The sequence below is a fragment of the Staurois parvus genome, unplaced genomic scaffold (assembly GCF_062004578.1).
Source record: "Staurois parvus isolate SC_StPar_1 unplaced genomic scaffold, SC_StPar_1.0 ptg000473l, whole genome shotgun sequence".
NCBI classification, from domain to species: domain Eukaryota; kingdom Metazoa; phylum Chordata; class Amphibia; order Anura; family Ranidae; genus Staurois; species Staurois parvus.
The window spans coordinates 27,960-48,103 of record NW_028318269.1 but is presented as its reverse complement, the minus strand read 5'-3'; positions in this window follow the sequence as shown (position 1 = coordinate 48,103).

The following is a 20,144-nucleotide window of genomic DNA, read 5'->3' as shown; positions in this document are numbered from 1 at the left end:
GGTGCCCGCAGTCTTACCAGACGACTCGGTGCCTGCTGTTCCGCCAGTTGACTCGGTGCCTGCAGTCTTGCCAGACGACTCGGTGCCCGCTGTCTTGCCAGACGACTCGGTGCCCGCTGTCTTGCCAGACGACTCGATGCCCGCTGTTTTGCCAGTTGACTCGGTGCCTGCAGGCTTGCCAGACGACTCGGTGCCCGCAGTCTTGCCAGACGACTCGGTGCCCGCAGTCTTGCCAGACGACTCGGTGCCCGCTGTTCCGCCAGTTGACTCGGTGCCCGCAGTCTTGCCAGACGACTCGGTGCCCGCAGTCTTGCCAGACGACTCGGTGCCCGCAGTCTTGCCAGACGACTCGGTGCCCGCTGTTCCGCCAGTTGACTCAGTGCCCGCAGTCTTGTGATAATGAAAATCTGTGTGCAGGGTGCAGCTGGGCATGGCATTGTTACCCACGTGACATCACAGTTTTAGATTGGCTAGTCCTTTGGTCACGAGTTTGGTGAGAAGGTCAGGGGTCTGATGCTGTGTTCGTCACAGATGGTGTCAGTAGTGCAGTGCACGGTGTCAGTAGAGCAGTGGATGGTGTCAGTAGAGCAGTGGACGGTGTCAGCAGGGCAGAGGTTGGTATCAGTAGAGTCAGTGGATGGTGTCAGTAGTTTTTATTTTTACATTTTTATTTTTTTATATTTTTCACAATTTCTTTAGGAGCCCTGTTGAAAGGGGAGCACTTGGGGGAAGGGCCAGGCAGCAGAAAAAAAGGAGGAACAAGGGTGGAAGGGGCCCCGGGGGGGGAGGGAGGGGGCGTTTACTTGAACTGATTCCCTGGATTTTCCTCCTGCAGCAGCTGTATGCTGGTGGGAGGGCGAGGAGGAGATGCTAGCTTTCAGTTGCTCCAGGAGGACAATAAGTGGGATCGTCAGAAGGCAGGTATTTTAAATATCTGAATTCCCAGCAAGTGGCCAGGGATTGGGATTTTTCTGCCCCCCCAGCTACCCTGGTGTTAAAAGGTGGCTGCCTAAGCAGCCGTATGCTGGGTGCCAGCATAAGGCTGCTTAGGCAGCTGCCTTAGGGCATCAGGGTGGGAGCAGAAAAATCTTGATCCCCAGCCAATTGCTGAGAATTCAGATTTCTAAAATACCTGTCCATGGGAGGAAAGGGGGAGGGGGAAGAGGACACTTCTGGTGGGGGGGGAAGGGGGCTAGAGGTCACTGCTATGGTTGAAAGGGGGGCAGAGGACATTGCTGGGGGGAGGGGGGCGGAGGTCACTGCTATGGGGGAAAGGGGGGGCAGAGGACACTCCTGTGTGTGTGGGGGTGATATGAAGGGCAGTAGAGGACACTGCTATGGGGGTGGTCCTGTCCATGGCAGTGTCCTCTGCACCTCACCTCCCCCCCCAGTAGTTTCACCTGCCCCCCTTTCCCCCATAGCAGTGACCTTCCCCCCGCAATGTCTTCTGCCCCCCTTTAGTGAAAAAATTTCCTTTTTCGAGCAAAAAACAAAACAGCTGTCCTTTATAAGACCTTAATAAGTTCTTCATAAAAAAAAATAGGTTCCATCGTTGTAATCCATCGTCAATCACAGCGTGAAACGTTCTCACGATGACGCTGCCTTGCCAAAAAAAAAACAAAAACAACTCCCGCCGCCCCCCATTCACTAAAGGGTTAAATGTTGAAAAAATAAAGACGCCAGACTTTTCAAAACTTCCTTTATTGAGCAAAAAACAAAACAGCTGTCCTTTATAAGACCTTAATAAGTTCTTCATGAAAAAAAAAGGTTCCATCGTTGTAATCCATCGTCAATCACGGCGTCAAACGTTCTCACGATGACGCTGCCTTGCCAAAATAAAAAAAAAACAACTCCCGCCGACCCGTCCGCACCCGCCGAGCACTCACCACAATCTGACCAGCAATTTGCCAGTCAGATGTAAACAATTGGGCAGAGCTAGCGGTGATGTCCGCCCAATTGTGCTGTGATTGGCCAAAGCATTGCATCCAGGGGCGGACTGACCATTTGGAAACTTGGGCACTGCACGTTTTTAATGTGTCTTTTATGCACATTGAACACGCATCAAACATTTGGGGAGCATTTTTAACACGCATAAAAAGCGCTTCAAACTCAACGATCAACGCAAATTAATGTTTTAAGCGCGTTTGTTAAGCATCAGTATTTTGAACAAATGTGAACAAGGCTGTATACATATACGTTAGGAAGGAGGAAGAGGAAGAGAACATTTTTAAGAACCGTTATAGTTAGGGTTTCCTTCCACTTTAAATACTAAATATCTTCTTTTGCATGGAACTTATTAATTCCAGGACAGTCACTTGAAGAGAAAGCACACATACATCCTGCTCAGAAATGCATCTTAATTCAATACAATTAGCATTGTGCCCACTAGAGGGATAGATTCCAATGGAAGCTGTAAGATCATAGTACATGTGTCTCTACTAATCACACTCAGCCTGCTTCTCTATATAGACAACAGGATTTTAAAGTCCATCTCCAGGCAAACATTTTTTTAGTTCTGGATAGAAAAGAGAAGGGGTAAATCCTGTCTGTTAATTGCTATTTTGGAGGAATTATTAAAAGTAACTATAAATTAACTTACACTATTATATGTGTAGCGCTACCCCCTTAAGAGCCGCTGAGTATTTTTGGGTTCCCTGTGTGTTCTGAGCCTGATTTGGAAGCACAGTTTCTGCTTACATCACCGTAAGACTTTGAACAGGGGAACCTCCTGGCCCTGAAACATAAAGTAATCGCACAGTTTAAGATGAACCAGTACTCTGATTGTATTGAGATTAAAGTAAAAATAGTACAAGCGCAAAAGAAATAACAGTAATACATGGTACGAATTCTGAACAATTTTTCATCTGAAAATCGAAAACGTCGTTCGCTCGATAATCTGATGGTGCCACCAATGATTTCGAAAATCAGTTTTTCACGAATTTTCCAGCATGCCTGATAATTGAAATGGGGAGGAACCATGAAAATCGGCCAATGCCATTGCTCCACTAACAGAGCTAAAATTATTCTTAGGTCCAATTTTTGTACAGAAATTGTTCGGAAATCGACCCATGTATGGCCGGCCTAAGTGTGTACAAAAGTCAGACACTCTGCAAAAACTCAGCCAAATGATCAAGCACAGTACCACTTTAGAATGAAGCCAAAAATGTCCTGCAGGACCAGAGTTTAAACACCAATTCCCACAATGAGATATCTTTCCCAAAATGAGCAGAAATAGTCTATCAAGAATTTGGGCTAACTCACTTTTGGGTTCTCAATGACTGGGAACAGTGTTTAACTATAAAGGTGGGTACGTGAATAACAATGTTCCCTTTAGTATCACTCCAGGATATAAATCAAAACAAAACAAAACAAAAAAACTCTTCCATGCGCGTGTTGGGGCCCCACTTGGTGCACATTAAGGTTGAAGTCCTTTTTATTTGAGAGCAAGATTTCCTGAAGAAGAAAAAGCACAGTAGTAGGGAAACTTCGCCTGACTGATGATAGCAGAACTAGAAAGGGTCTCTCTGTGGAAGTTGTGGCAAACTTGCTCATCAGAATTGGAGCGGAGTTCCCCCTCAACCCTCGTTTTCGTGTTCTATCTGTTTATCTGAGGCATTTCTCAAATCACTCCTCACATCCCCCCTGCATTCCTGTGAGTCAAAGGTTATCTCCTGGCAGATGGTGTGGGGGACAACCAGGAAGACATGAGAATATGTGTGTATAGAGAGACACATAGCAACAGCTCCTTCTTTTCCTACGTTTTTCTTCTATCTTTGCTTGCAATTATGCCTGGTGAAGCAGATTACGAGAAAATGAGCAAAGCTGATTTGAAAGTTGAATGTGCCTCACGAGGATTGGACGTCGGTCGCAAAACTCGTGAAGATTTGATTAGTGATCTAGTGGAGTATGATATCCGAGCAAATCAGAACTCGGGGGAACTTGAACATGGAGAGGTTCCCATTACCCACATTGCCAGTGGTTCAGAGACAGCCTCACAGGATGGGCATACAGAGACTGACACTGGAGGATCACCAAAGGTTAACGTCACACCACCGCCTGAGTGCGCTAGCAACGTGGTGCCGGTAACCAGCAGAGACTCTTCTCAGATGCAGGAGGCCCTAAAACACCTCCTGGAGACAGATTTGGAGGCATACCTGCGGTTTATGGAACGCCAAGCAGCGGCTGACAGAGAAACTGCAGAGCGCCAAGCAGCGGCTGACAGAGAAGCTGCGGAACGCCGGGCTGACAGAGAAACTGCGGAACGCCAAGCTGAGAGAGAGGCGGTGCAGAGGGAAGCTGATCGTCGGCACGAGATGGAGATGGCAAGGCTCCAGCAGCGACCGGGTCAGAACCTTGGGTCCCTAGATCACAGGGACGGCACTCTTTCCGTGGGCGCAGCCAAGTTTCCCGCAATGGAAAAGGACAGTGACATTGACACGTACTTACTGTCCTTTGAAAAAACGTGCCGTCAGTACCATGTGCCCCAAGCTCAATGGGTTCGGTACCTGACACCAGGGCTACAAGGCAAGGCCCTGGAAGCGTTTGTTGAATTGCCAGAGGGGCAAGATGATGACTATGAACGTTTAAAAAATGCCATTATCCGGAAGTACCAGATGACCCCGGAAGTGTACCGCAAGCGGTTCAGGTTCATGCAGAAAGGACCTGGGGACTCTTACACGGATGTGGCAAGTCGCTTACGCACCACATTCCGACAGTGGACTAAGGGACTGAAAGTTGATTCTTATGAATCTTTGGAGGATCTCATGATCAGAGATCAACTCCTGCACATTTGTCCAGCAGACGTCAGACAGTTTGTCTTGGAGAGGGAGCCAGCATCTACTACAGCTGCAGCAGACCTGGCAGATACCTTCGTTCACACGCGAGTGCCTGAACCTCGCAAGGCTCCTCCAAACAGCTGGAAAGGGGGGAAATCGTCCCTAGCAACCTCTCCTACTTCGGTGAGTCAAGCTTCACCTCCGCCCAACCCTGCAGCGCTTGGAGCCAAGCCATTCCTGCCTGACACCCGCAGATGTTTCACCTGTGGGAAAGCCGGACATCTCAGGACGCAGTGTCCTGAGCAGAAGCAGATGACATCATCTGGCCAGCCGGCCAGCAACTCTTCTTCTGTGCTGTTCGTTCGCAGGAAGATGCGGGTAAACCCCTCCAACTTGCAGCCCGTTACCGTGGGCAACCGGTCTGCAACTGGTTTCCGGGACACCGGGGCAGACGTCACTTTGATCCGACCAGAGCTGATTGAGCCACAGAACCTCATCCCAGGAAAGTTCCTGACCCTCACAGGAGTTGGGGGGACCCGTTCACGCACACCCTGTGCAAAGGTATTCCTAGATTGGGGTGCGGGGAGGGGGATGAGGGAGGTGGGGGTCTCGGATAAACTGCCCACCCCTGTTTTGTTGGGTGCTGACCTAGGCACTCTTGTTTCATATTACGCCCCTGCCGAGAAGACCCGGAAGGGCCCCCTGGAACTCTCTGGACAAGCCAAGGAACTGTGGACAGATATTGGGGTAATGTCTGGGCCACCGGTGGATGGACAGAGGGAGGGGGCTGGGAATGGTGTGGGGCTGCAGGAGTCTCCATTAGCTGGAGAACCAGAAGAAATCCCCTGGCCTGGGGAGGTATTGGACTCATGTGTCCCTGATATTATGAACATGACTGTTGAGGATCGTTGTGGTGACACTGAGGGTGATCTTACTAATGTTAGTAACATTGGGAATACAGTCTGGAATGTCAGTAATAATATCAGTAGCATTGATAGGAATGTCATGGATAATATCAGTAGCATTGATAGGAATGTCATGGATAATATCAGTAGCATTGATAGGAATGTCATGGATAATATCAGTAGCATTGATGGTAATGTCATTGATAATGTTTGTATTGTTGACGGCAATGTTGGTAATGCTAACAATGAGATTTGTGATGAAACAAAGGATGCGTTTTCAGTGTTGGGGGCTGAGGTACAGTCTCTGGAGGCTGAGCAAGGGGATTGTCTGGATAGGTCTGTCCCTTGCCCAGGCTCAGAAGATTGTGCCTTGATAAGTGCCCAGCCATTGGCCTTGCATAGGACTAGGCAGCTGGCTGAGACTTGTAGTCCCACGCCTCAGGCAGCACTGAAAAGCGATTCCCAACGGAGCTTCAGAGGCCCGCTAGCTGTGAGTTGCCCTGCTAAAGAAGGCACACCACAGCTGGCTGGGACTTGTAGTTCCCCACTTCAGGCAGCCCTGAAAAGTGAGTCCCAAAGGACCTTCAGAGGTAAGCTGGCTGGGACTTGCAGTTTCACACTTCAGGCAGCCCTGAAAAGTGAGTCTCAAAGGACCTTCAGAGATAAGCTAAATGAGCTTTGTAGTCCCACAGGGAAGACTGCTCTGGAAAGCCATTCAGATGGAAATTTTAGTCCAGGGCTAGGTGTGAGCCCCCCTGCTGAGGAGAGTAAACAAACAAGCAAGGAGGCTAGAATGACTGGCCTAGTCAGTGGGGGCTGGGAGCCTGAAAGCCTGTCAGTTAATTTCACTTGTCAAGGTGTGTTCACAGGCAGACAGACAGAGGTCAGAGGCAGCAGGCCTGGATTACGAGTGGAAGGAAGGTTGATGCTTGGGTTACAGAGAGAGGGCCTCCGGGCCCAGACCCAATCACCCTTCCCTAGCACTCGGGGTCCGGAGCGGCTGCCCAGGCCTCCGATAGATGGTGTCTGGATTCAGAAGGTGCCGGCTGATTGGGCCACAGAGGCAAAGGGAATGGCACAGTCAGGAATCCAGGGATCAGCTAGAGTCTGGGCAGTCCTAATGGTAGCAGTCCTCCAGCAGGATACGATGACCAGGCTTTCTGAGAGCCTTGGGAAACTGAACACCAGCCCTGGGTTTGTGGCCTACCCCATGCCCAGGAGCCATGAGGCAATGGAGCATCCGGAAGGTGCCTACTGTTTTGCCATCATGGGCCTGAGCAAGGAGCCTGGGCCACCATCTCTAACCCAGCAAGCTCCAGACGAGCCAGCCTTCACTACCCCATGTGGCTTGCCTGAATCCTTGGGAAAGCTAGTTGGGGTTGAGAAGGCACTGACAGCCACTCCTGCGGTCAGGAGTGGCCCGCAATGCACAGTGGACCTGGGTGCCGTTGTCCACTGTAGGGGCCTCGCGGTGCTCAGCCCTGTCTGGGAAGAGCCACTTGCGCCCCTGTCACTAGGCGGGAACAAACCGCCTGTGCCCAGTCCGACAGCCCAGAAGGGTAACTGTCAGAGGGGCATGTCAGTGGTTCAGTTTAGGAACTCATCAGTAAGAAGAGACCCCCAGAGGTCTGGGCATGGGGAGACCGAGGCAGTTGAGGCCTGGTCTGCTCCCCAGGCCAAGAAGCAGGTTATGTCAGTCGCAGGTACAGCTGGCTACGGTAAGACGCCTGGATGCAATGATCATGGCTCAGCTGGGCCTGTGACTGACCTGGCAGACCGGAAACTGGAGGAACCGGTGTCCTGGATGCTAGCAGGTAACAAGGACTGTCCATCTTGGATGAAGGTACCTGTGGACACCACTGGGAGGCGAGGCCCAGAATTCGCCTGTCCGGTTCCGGTGCACACGGACGCTACTACCTTCAGGCCAGATGTAGTCCTAAGCCTGAGGAAGAAGGTAGGAGAGGGAAATCTTCTTCTCTACCTTGATAAGAAGCTACATATTAATATGTTAGCAAAGGACACCCCTGAGCCAAAGTGTTTTGTGGACAGGTGGGCACCCCGGCAGTTGCCACGGGATTCGGATGTCCACAGCTGACTGGTACCCACCCGTGACCACTCACTTGGTCGGCCCAGCAGTGCTGCTGGGGAGAACGGCTTCCGGTTCAGACGGACTTCGGTTCTCCCGCCGTACAGCAGTACCACGACGTCCCAAGAGGAACCTCTGGACAGATGTCGGTTGCGTCAGGAGAGAACTTGTAGCTCACTCCTTGGCAACCACTTAAGGGGGAGGTGTGGCAAACTTGCTCATCAGAATTGGAGCGGAGTTCCCCCTCAACCCTCGTTTTCGTGTTCTATCTGTTTATCTGAGGCATTTCTCAAATCACTCCTCACATCCCCCCTGCATTCCTGTGAGTCAAAGGTTATCTCCTGGCAGATGGTGTGGGGGACAACCAGGAAGACATGAGAAGTGGAGCCATCCAGTCTGAATGAGGTGTCATTTTTATCACCCAAAACTATGTAAGCCCACTCATTATCAAACCAACCAGAATAAGTGCACAGTCCTCAGGTCAACTGTATGGTTCATATCACGGGATATGAGCTAGTAATTTAGTGTAGAGTTCCCCAATGACCACTCCCAAAATGGGTAGTCAGAGCCCCCCTTCCCCTGAGAGGGACCCTTGAAGACTTTTAAGTGAGTTAGAGAAACTCTGACACACACACACTGAGGGATCTCCCAGCAACATCGTAACAAGGGGAGATCAAAGAAGCTTTCTGCTCACAACTTGAATTTGCTAAAACCAGGCAAGGCAAGTAACTTACCCTGTATTTTCTCGCTATTCTATGTTTGCTGTGTCTTTGTATACATACATATATTTTTGTGATATCTCTTTGTACATATTTATTTTGCATCCAACGCTTTTAGTAATAAATCTTTCTTTCTGAAAGTGTTAAACTGTTTCTAAGCGCTTACTTGCAATTCACGAATCCCTGCCTTTGAAGAGACGCTACTGTTTGTATATCTCTGTATAGCAAGGTCCGCGGGCCGTGCTATATAGACCAATATTTTAATCATTATAGTGTATATTTAGTAACGGGAGTTTCCCAGTCTCCGACAAAAGTGGTGGTGGCAGTATAGGGTTAGTTGCGTAACTAACCTGACCCAGTAACAAGCGCATCCAGGCTGCAGGCACCGATTGTAGTCCATTAGCTGGGCAATCGCTGTGTAGGGTGCAGCTGGGTGGGGCCTTGTTACGCGCGTCACACCGCGGTTTTGGATCGGCCGGCCCTTCGGTCACGAGTTTGGTGAGAAGGTCTGGGGTCTGACGCCGTGGGCGTGACGTATTACTGTTAGTCGCGGCTGTGCGATTGTCGCCTGTTGGTGGCGGTGACCGCGGGTCGTGACAGAAGTAAGTGAACGCAGAGATTGATATAGATGAGGAAGGGTTGGCAGTAGACGCCATTAGAATTTGTATTCCAATAAGTAAGGAATTGGCTTGTTGAAGATAGTTCTTTACAGGAACAATGGAGGGGGGGGGGGGAGAACACTAAAGCTATAGGTCGCAGTATTGAATTGGGCTAAGAAATCTGGGTTTTAAGTGGTAGATTGTGATATAAAGTGTAATGAACCGAAGTAACTGAAAAAAATAGCAGGATATCTGGTAACTGAAGACAACTTGGGTCTTCAGTCTGTAGTCTTAGCAGAATGAAGAGCAGTCTTAGTTTTGGGGGCCCCCTTGTCCTCTTGGTCCCTGTGAGAATAAAACGATACTGGTTATGATTTCACGATCCGCCTGCCTGCAGGGTTGACTCTCCTCCTTGTGAGCAACACCAGCGATCTGTAGTCCTTTCTTTTGGCTTTCCTTTGAAACCCGATCGGGCCTGGGCCCTCTGATTCCCACGCTAGTGTGCAGCACACGTCCATCCCTCACATAGTCTCTCTCCTCCCTCTCCAGGAAGTTTCCAGACATTTGATTATAAAGGCTCCCGCCCCTTAGCCAGCTCCACTGGGAAATGTAGTCTGCTTTCAGCCTGTTCAGGCACAACAGTCCTGCCCTCAGCATACAAGTTCAACAATGCTTTGTTATATCAAGTCTGTAATAGATAAACTGCAAAACACCAACATGTTGTGGTCAATAAGCATCCTGCAAACAGTAACAGTGCAGTGTACATTATTACATATGTATAAAATTTCGGGATGCAAGACACCCAGAAGGGTTCCTTGTAGGCATGAAGCCCTATTGAAATAAATGGGAGGCTGAAAGCTCCTGCAGTTGTTTGCAGCCACTCGCATGTATGTGTCCAGGGCTGATCATTCACAGGTAATTGCACAATGAGAGCAGCCACAAATAGCGGGAGCTATCAGCTTCCCACTCACAGCTATGGGCCTTAAAGAGGAACTTTACCCATAACAACTTGATAAAAAAATAATGTTCTTTAGTAAAGAACATACATTCTACATTAATAATTAAGTTACTAAATTTAGTTTGTGCTGTAAATTGCCTTCATAATTAGTCCTGTTTCTTCTTCCTGGAGGCTGCCATTTTGCTGAAACCTAGAACCCCTGAGCAACAGTAAATCTTTAGGCTGTCAGCAGATCAGCACAGGGCACATTATTCAGAACAAACTGCGCCGGGACAATCGGCAGGAGTACCGCTAACTCAGGCACCAGTGGCAATGCTCTGCATCTCACTCGGGGCATTTGGGGTCCTACTCAGCTATCACATCTCTGTGCAGGCCAGTATATGCTGCCTGAAGCCTCCTCCTCTTACCCCCTCTCCCCCAAATCAAAGATGCTGGCTGCCACAGAAGGGATGATCATGGCATCTGGAACCCTGGGCACTGATAGGAGATGTGGGACAATTTCCCTGGGTGCACATGATAGCGCCCCCTTTCCCCTGCCAGGCAAGTTAGTGGGGCCAAGTGCCAGAACGTATTCCTGCACTGGGCTCCAGTAGTTGTGGAATGCTGGAATTTTGTTTAAATCTCTGGAAAGGCCTATGAAAACTGGGACAGTTGGGAAGTATGAATTTGTATTAGAAAGGGAGAAAGGATTTATGTTTAGGAGGGGAAGGGTTTGTACTGGGTGGGATGGAATGGGGGAGAGGACTTGTGTAGGGGGGTTTGAGGGAAAGAAGATTTGTGCTGGAGAGGATGGGTGGAATTTATCCAGGATGGGGGGGATGTTGTGCTGGAAGGGGAGATTTGGGGGAGATTTATGCTTGGGAGAATTTGAGGGTGGGGTATTTGTGCTGGGATGAGGAGTTATGATGGGAGGGTGGATTTCGGCGTAGGAAGAAGATTTGTGCTGTGAAGGGTTTTTTTTAGAGGGTTTGTAGTAGAAGAGGGATTTGGGGGGGGCTGTGCTTAAAGGTGGAAGAGAATTTTTGCTGGGAGAATTTTGGGAGATTTTAGGGGAAAGAGGATTTGTGCTGAGGGGATTTGTATTGAGGAATCAGGTGGGGGAAGAATACTGGAACTGGAATGGTGGCTGTGCTGGGAGGGAGGAGATTATTTATTCTGAGAGGGGTTTGGGGGGGAAATGGATTTCTACTGGTAAGGGAAGAGGATTTGTATTAGGGATAAATCCTGAGATGGAGAAGAAGGGGGGATTGTGCTAGGACTGGGGATTTCAGAAAGGTGTAGGAGAACTTGTGCTGAGGAAGGGGGAAGAAAAGATTGTTCTTGGAGGAGGAGAGATGATTTTTTGGGGGGGAAGGTGAGCATAAAGATTAGTACTAGATTTTTGGGGGGAGGGGAGTGAGTGGGGATTTTTGCTGAAAGGGTAAAGTGGGGGAGAGAATTGCTTGTTGGGGGAATTTTGCACTCTCCTTACCCCTACACTGTGTGTTACACACCCCTGACACCTGCACTCTTTTTGTTTTGTACTCCTGACTCCTACTATGCATTACACACACTTGTCTCGTGCATTCTGTACATTAAATATTCCTGAACCCTGCATTCTGTGCATATACTCCTGTCCCCTGCATTCTTTACATTATATGGACTCCTGCATTCTGAACATAACACTCCTGTTCCCTGCATTCTGTGCAATATGTACCCTGCTCTCTGTGTGTCATGTACTCCTAAACCTGGCACTGACTACAGCAATCAGTGTGTTACATACTCCTGATCCTTGAATACATTACATTACAAATCCTAGACCCTTGCACTCTCCATTATGTGTCCTACACCCAACACTGACCCCTGCACTCTGACTTACAGACTCTTGCATGATATCCACAATACTGTACATTATATACAGTACTTCTCACCAAAGTGTTCATTGTCTTAAAGTGGAACTTCACTCTCTCGATCAACATTGACTATTTTGAATCCTTATACTGGTAGCATTAGTAAATAGATAGGAAAGTATATGATATGTACTTGTTTTAAACTATTTCTTACATTTCTGCAGTCACTTCCTAGTTTCTATACCTGGGCAAATTAAGTATTTTCAGCTAAGCACACCCTCCTGCTTGTATGCCTGAACTAAGGTATGTCTTATTTCTTAAATTGACAGGCACTGGATTCCCTCCAGGCAGCTAGATAGAGGAGTATCTGGGGTCTGGGGGGGGGGGGGTACTACAGGAGACGCTGGCTAGCTCTCCAAAAGAGACTGTTGTTGTAACCAACAGGAAGTTTGTCCTCAATTCTTCAGTTCCTTTGGGCATCCCGTACACCCCTTACCCCATTGAAGTTATAAAATTCCCTAATAAAACATCAAAACAAGCTCAAGGACTGGTTACTTCTGGATTTACAGTGGATATAAAAAGTCTACACACCCCTGTTAAAACGTCAGGTTTCTGTGATGTAAAAAAATGAGACAAAGATAAATTATTTTAGAACGTTTTCCACCTTTAATCATCACAGAAACCTGACATTTTAACAGGTGTGTGTAGACTTTTTATGTCCACTATAAATGGAGGTGAAAATGTGTGTTGCCTGGCTGTGCAGGACTATAGGGGGACCCAAATCTTCTGCAACTCCTAAGGGGGTAGTGCTATATATGCTCTCCCTTAACTGCTCTTCTATCCCATACTGTGTGGTGAGAATGAGGGTCTCCGTAACACTGATCTGCTCATGGTAGACGAATGGCTAGTGAGAGGACACCTCGCCTTACCCAGGTAGCACACTTCACGACAGGCTGCTGAAACGCTTTACAGCAGTCTTTTATCTGCATGTAGCAACTATTCTCTTCCTTCACACTGATGCGTAGTTAAAGCGGTTGTCCAGTCAAAATGTAACAAAATAAAAGTCAGCAGCTACAAAAACTGTAGCTGCTGACTTTTAATAAACAGACACTTACCTTTCCCTTGATCTAGCAGTGCCCCCAACGCAGCGAGTATCCCCAGCGCCGGCCTCTTAAGTGTGGGCACTCGGCTGTGACAGCTTGCGGCTTCACAGGTGGGTGTCCACTGTGCATGTGCAAGTAACGATGCAGCTTGTGAATGGTCCCATAGTCTTCTGGGACCTGTCATGTGTTGCGGTTGACTACGGGGCGGGGGAGGTGTGAGCGGCAACCTGTCAAAATCGGGTACCCACTCCCCTCCGCTCTCCAAATGTGCCAATCCTTAACCACTTGCTCTCCTGAGGATTTACCCCCCTTCCTGACCAGGCCATTTCTTGCGTTACGGCGCGGCGTTAATTTAACTGACAATTGCACGGTCATGCAACGCTGCACCCAAATGAAATTTACGGCCTTTTTTCCCATGAATAGAGCTTTCTTTTGGTGGTATTTGATCGCCTATGCATTTTTATTTTTTGCGCTATGAAAAAAAAAAGACTGACAATTTTGAGAAAAAAAACTATATTTTTTACTTTTTGCTATTAAACATATCCAGTAAAAAAATTTTTAAAATCTAATTTTGTCATAAATTTATGCCAAAATGTATTCTGCTACTTGTCTTTGCTAAAATAATCCCAATACGTGTAAATTAATTGGTTTACGTTAAAGTTATAGCATTTACAAACGGTGGTATATATACTTGGATTTTTTAAAATTTTTTACTAGTAATGGCGGCGATCAGCGACTTATAGTGGGACTGCGGGACTGCAGCGCACATTCTGACACTGAGGGGAACTGACTTGGTGTCGCTGACATCCCCAGTGACACCAATACAGTGATCAATGCTAAAAAAAAAGGACTGACACTGTACTAATGGCACTGGCAGGGAGGGGTTATCATAAGGGGCTATCAAAGGGTTAACTGTGTGCTGGGAGTGTTTTACTATGGGGCTGTGTCAGTGTGCTTAAAGCGGAGCTCCACCCAAAAGGGGAAGTTTCACTTTAAGCACTACTCCCCCGCTCCCCATTAAGGATTGACACCTTTGGGGGGCACCCGAATTTAACAGGTACTCGCTCCCACTTCCGGTCCGATCGCCTAGGCCAGGGGTGGGCAATGTGCAGCTCTCCAGCTGTGAATGTGTCCTCCCTCCCTCCCTCCCTGTAGTTTTTTGGGACATGTGACAGGTCCTAGAAGACTACAGGACCATTCATGAAGCTCAGCGCTACTCGCTCATGCACAGTGGGTACCCGGCTGTAAAGCCGCAAGCTGTCACAGCCAGGTGCCCACACTGAAGATGCTGGCCTCCCGGAATACAGGACAGCCAGTGAAACAGGCTGCGGGGGCCACACTGCGGGACCAAGGGACAGGTAAGTGGCTGTTTTTTAAGTCCGCAGCTACAGTTTTTGTAGCTGCTGACTTTTATTTTTTGACAGTGTGAGTGGAACTCTGCTTTAACTGTAATCACACTGCTTTGGATGGCTGTGCTGTACACAGCCATCTAAAGCAGTGTGCCCGAGCTGCCAGGGAGGAGAACTGTTAGTAAACAAAACAGTTCTCCTCCCCATCGGAGATCCTTGGAAATCACCGGGCTCCGTCGAGTAATAACCAGCCAGGACCCAGTGATTGACAGCTACGGCCACGCACAGCGGCGCGGGTAGGGCAACTTGTGCACACCCCATACCCGGAAATACAAAATCGCGTATATATGTGTGATTTTGCACACCCGTGCCGCCCTGTAGCAATATTTCTGCTATAGGGCGGCACGGAAGTGGTTAACAGGGAGCAGGGGAGGAGGCCTTAAAGTGGATCTTCCTTTAACCTCTTGAGACTGACTCACTTCATACCCCATATGTGCTTTAACTGGCCCATAGCAGTATAGTGTATATGACATGTGTCTCTCATGCTCCCCCTTGGTAAATTCAGACCAGGCTCAGGAAAAGGTTAACAAACTGTACTGAAAATTCCATAGAGCAACAGGAATAGGTCCAACACAGTTCCTTAAATATCCTAACCCTAGCTGTCTGACTGTTTGGTGGCTGCAGGCCAGCAGTTCCCTTCTGCAAGGCGGTGATGAGTGACGCACAGAAGCCCTCTGTACCCTTTTAGTAGCAGCACAGGGCTGGTAGGCAGGGTCCAAAAAGCCAGCAAAAAAGGACCACAAATTATGTTTTTCCCCTTACTTTGTTTTTTCTTTTTTCCTTTTTTTTTTTTTCAAAGAAAAGTAAAACTTACATTATACCTCTTTTATGTATCACTCTGTACATTTATCCTGTACTTGTTTAAAGTAGAACTATAGGCAAAACTTTTTTTTTCCATTTTGGATAGAGCAAAGGAGGGATATAACCCCTATCAGATTTTTTTTTTGCCATCTGTGTCCCATTGCAGAGATTTCCCTTTACTTCCTGTCCCATAGCCAAACAAGAAGTGAGAGGAAATCCCTGCAAATAAAGGGAATTCCTTAGGGACCCCCAGGTCACCAGAACTAGTGTCCCCATTGGAAGATTTGACCTCTATTACTTTTCTGGGAACAACCCAAAATTTGGGATTTTCTTTTACTTTTACTTTCAATGATAATGGTAAACAGAACAAATAGAGAGGGGGATCCCACAGACAGCAATAAAAACTGACTGGTGTTATAATTCCTCTCCACTCTATCCAAAACTAACAAAAAAAGTAGTTATACTTTAAATGTTTTATTGTATGATTATTTATTTTTTCTCTCTTTTTTTGTTTATTTAAAAATCAATAACATTTATTGTACCATAAAAAGGGCCACAAAGTTTAGTCCTTTCCCCCTGCATGGGTCAGCCAGAACTTGCGTACTACTGTAGTCAACCTGCCTACAAGGTGTTGGGCTGCACCAGAATGGATTTTGTTCACGTTTATTTTAGTGGTGTAGCGCTGTATACAGTAAAGATTAGCCTAATATTTCTGGTCCTCTAAGTGCGTTTTGAAAGCATTGCAGGCTGTGTATGGAAGGCAGATTTCCCGCAACGTGTGTGAACTGGCACTAAAACCTTTCCCTGAGTGCTGGAGACACCCACACCTGCCATGTGATTACTCAACAATGTTAGGGCCTGTGTCCATTGACTGCTTTTTGCTTTACATAGTTTGTGTATTATAAAATATATGACCTCCTTACCCCCTAGAGCAGGGCTCTCCAAACTGTGGCCTGAGGGTCAGATGTGGCCCTTTGATAGCCTTTATTTGGCCCTTAGGGCACTATTGACACCAACAATGGAGCACTATTTCTTCCACTGACACCAATGATGTGGCACTATTCCTTCCAATGACACCCATGATTAAGCACTATTGCTCCCACTGACACCGATGGGGCACGATTCCTCCCACTGACACCAACGATGGGGCACTATTCCTGCCACTGACACCAACGATGGGGTACTATTCCTCCCATTGACACCAATGATTATTATACAGTATTTATAAAGCGCCAATAGTTCGCTCAGCGCTGTACATTACAAAGGGGGACAGAACATGTGACAGAACAATACCAATACAATGCAAAACATGAGGGGATCGAGGGCCCTGCTCCTTGGAGCTTACAATCTAGGAGGGAGGGGATGGTGGTACAGGAGGAGGTAGCTGTGGGGGATGGAGTGGTGGGAAGAGTGGAGGAGGTCGGCAGGTTAGCAGGGGGTGGGGTAGGCTTCCCTGAAGAGGTGGGTTTTCAGGGTGCGCCTAAAGGAGAGGAGAGTAGGTGATAATCTGATGGGTTGGGGCAGGGAGTTCCAGAGGATGGGTGACACCCTGGAGAAGTCCTGGAGGCGGGCATGGGAGGAGGAGACCAGGGAACTAGAGAGAAGGAGGTCTTGTGAGGAGCGGAGTGTGCATGTTGGGCGGTACTTGGATATTAGGTCGGTGATGTAGTTCGGGGCAGTATGGTGGACGGATTTGTACGTCAGTGTTAGGAATTTTAATTTGATCCGTTGCGCAATCGGAAGCCAGTGGAGGGATTGGCAGAGGGGGGTGGCGGAGATGGAGCGGTTGGAAAGGTGAATGAGTCTGGCAGCCATATTCAGGATCGATTGAAGCGGGGATAGCCAGCGGTGAGGCAGGCCAGTGAGGAGGGAGTTGCAGTAGTCGAGTCGTGATATGATGAGGGAGTGGATGAGCTGTTTAGTGGTTTCTGGGGTTAGGAACGTGCGGATTTTGGCGATGTTGCGGAGGTGGAGGCGGCGCGAGTTTGTTAAAGATTGGACTTGGGGCTGGAAGGATAGGTGGGAGTCCAGAATGGAAATGTAGTTCCACAACAGTTAGAGCGCCGCAGGTTGCCTACCCCTGGTCTAGACCATCTTGTGTTTTCCCTCTTAGCATCAGGATTTCAGATCTGAGCTCTAGGAATCCTGTACTGACCCATAGTGGAAGAAGTATCTGAGTCCGATGTAAGGAGCATGCCTGGGATTGGGGTCTCCTTAAGCACACCGAGTCCAAACGTGAAGGACATGCCAGTACTCTGTGGAGCATGCTCTGGGGGGGCGAAGTTGGACCTCCAATTCCATTCTATCATCCTAAATGACAGCTTGATAGGCCTAAAACTGAATATAAACTTCTAGAACCTGATGGCCTGAGTCAAACCGGCGATAACAAGCTGCTAAATTGGCCACAGAGGCTTACATTTTTTAGGTATTACGTCTGGTAGAGGTACTTTGGTCCCGTAATCTGTAATGTATGAGTGGTGGGTTTGATTTTAAATTGCAATCACCTGTTATTTCTACGTTTCAGATTTGAAAGGAATTTAAGGAAGCAGATTGGATGGGTGAAAAGAAACGTCACCTTTAGCATATATTATTCACACAAGGCCTTAAGTGGTTACTTTCCTGACATGGCATTGGTTGCTATATGGCCGGTACTGTGCTTATCGGAGCTCCTTCTAATAGACCAGCATTTTTATGGTTTCAATAGCTGTAAAACAAAGTTTATTACGTTGGTGAGCCTCAAGGACTTCTATTTAGAAGGGGATGGGAGAGGCTTCATGTTTTGCCCACAGCTGGCCTTTAAACTACCCAGAGTTGGAGGCTAGTCCATCATATGTCTGAGCATGTTCGGGCCGCTCTCAGGGTCATATATGTGTTTGATAGAGGCCAGTTCTGTAGATCTTAGTGGTTGGTATAGTGCAGTGTCTCTCAACTCCAGTCCTCATGGACCCCCAACAGGTCATGCCCCCAGGATCTCCCTCAGATGAAACAGCTGTGGTAATTACTAAGGCAGTGAAACTGATCAAATCACCTGTGCAAAATAATGGAAATCCTGAAAACATGACCTGTTGGGGTACTATTTCTTCCACTGACACCAATGATGGGGCACTATTCCTCCCACTGATACCGATGATGGGGCACTATTCCTCCTGATAATACCAATAATGGGACACTACTCCTGCTCCTACTGACCACCAACCCTGAGGCCATGTTTATTCTCACTGATGCTGGGCTCGAGACATTTTCTACTCCCACCCCCTAAAGTCTGAAGGACAGTAAACTGGCCCTTTGTTTGAAAAGTTTGGAGATCCCTGGTCTAGAGGCTATTACAGACCCTTGGAAGTCAGGTGGGCTGACCTTTCACCTCAAGATTGGACTCTTGACCTGTAATGAGGACATGGACAGATGGGCGCCAATCACTTTTGTACAATTAAAGTGGAACTTTACCCATAACCACTTGATAAAAAAAATAATGTTCTTTAGCAAGGAACATACAGTCTACATTAATATTTATGCTACCAAAATGTATGTGTGTTGTAAGACTTGGTTCACACTACCGCGACTTGGGATCTGACTTGTGAAACCTCAAGTCGCATGACATGTGAAATCCCATGTTAGTCAATGAGAGCTGTCTTAATTAGCACTACTGAAGTCACTCCGACTTTAGAAAAGGTTCCTGTACTACTTCAAGGCAACTCCTATCCGACTTGTGCCTATAGACTTTAATGGAAGTCGCCTCCAAGTAAGATCCTCATCTATATTGATGTGATTTTGGATATTACAGGAAGATTTCCTAGGCAAGGTTGCATGGCATGAAAGTCACGCATCACAGTCGTACTCAAGCAAATCACCACGAAGTCGTCTGGCAATGCGACTTTCAAGTCACAGTATTGTGAACCGATCTTAAATTGCCTGCAGCATTGCTCGTTTCTTCTTGCTGGAGGCTGCCATTTTGCTGAAGCCCAGAGCCCCTGAGCAGCAGTAAATCTTTAGGCTGTTCGCAGATCAGCCTCTACATGTCTGGCACAGTGCTGTAAAATAGAGAGCACCTGATTATGAGAGCTTGTGAGGAGAGGAGAGACGGTAATCGGCATTCCTCAGAGGGGACATGTACACTGATCATCAGGGCACTGATGATCAGTGTAGCCCCATCAGTGCCACCTGTCAGTGCCCATCAATGTCTCCTGTCAGTGCCCATCAATGTCTCCTGTCAGTGCCCATCAATGCCACATATCAGTGCCTACCAGTGCACATCAATGCCACATATCAGTGCCCTTCTGTGAGTGCCAGTCAGTGCCACCTATCAGTGCCTGTCAGTGCTACCTATGAGTGCTGCCAATCAGTGCCACCTATCAGTACCTGTCAGTGCTGTCTATCAGTGTCTGTCAGTGCCGCCTATCAGAGCCGCCTATCAGAGCCATTTATGAGCACTGCCTTTCAGTGCCCACCAGTGATGCCGGTCAATGCCCATCAGTGCCACCTACCAGTACCTCCTCATCAGTGCCCATCACTGCAGCCTCATTAGCGCACATCAGTGAAGGAGAAAAATTATTCATTCACAAAATTTTATAACAGAAACTAAAAAAAAAAAAACATTTATTTTTCAAAATTTTCTGTTGTTTTTGGTTTGTTTAGCAAAAAATAAAACCCCAGAGGTGATTAAATACCACCAAAAGAAAGCTCTATCTGTCTTAAAAAATGATACAAATTTCATATGGGTAGAGATCTAGCAAGACTTCATTTTCATTGTCCAGTAGAGACCCTGCCAAATATTCCCCGGCCACGTGCGTTTGCTAAGTGTAAACACATTTTTTTTTAAAAAAAAAAAATTCCAAAAATGCAACATTTTAGGCAAGTTTATGATTTTATGTTGGGCCCCATTCATAGCCTTCTTGGGCCGCATGCAGCATATGTGCCGCAGGTTGGGCACTCCTGATTTACAGGGTTAACACCCCCGTCACAT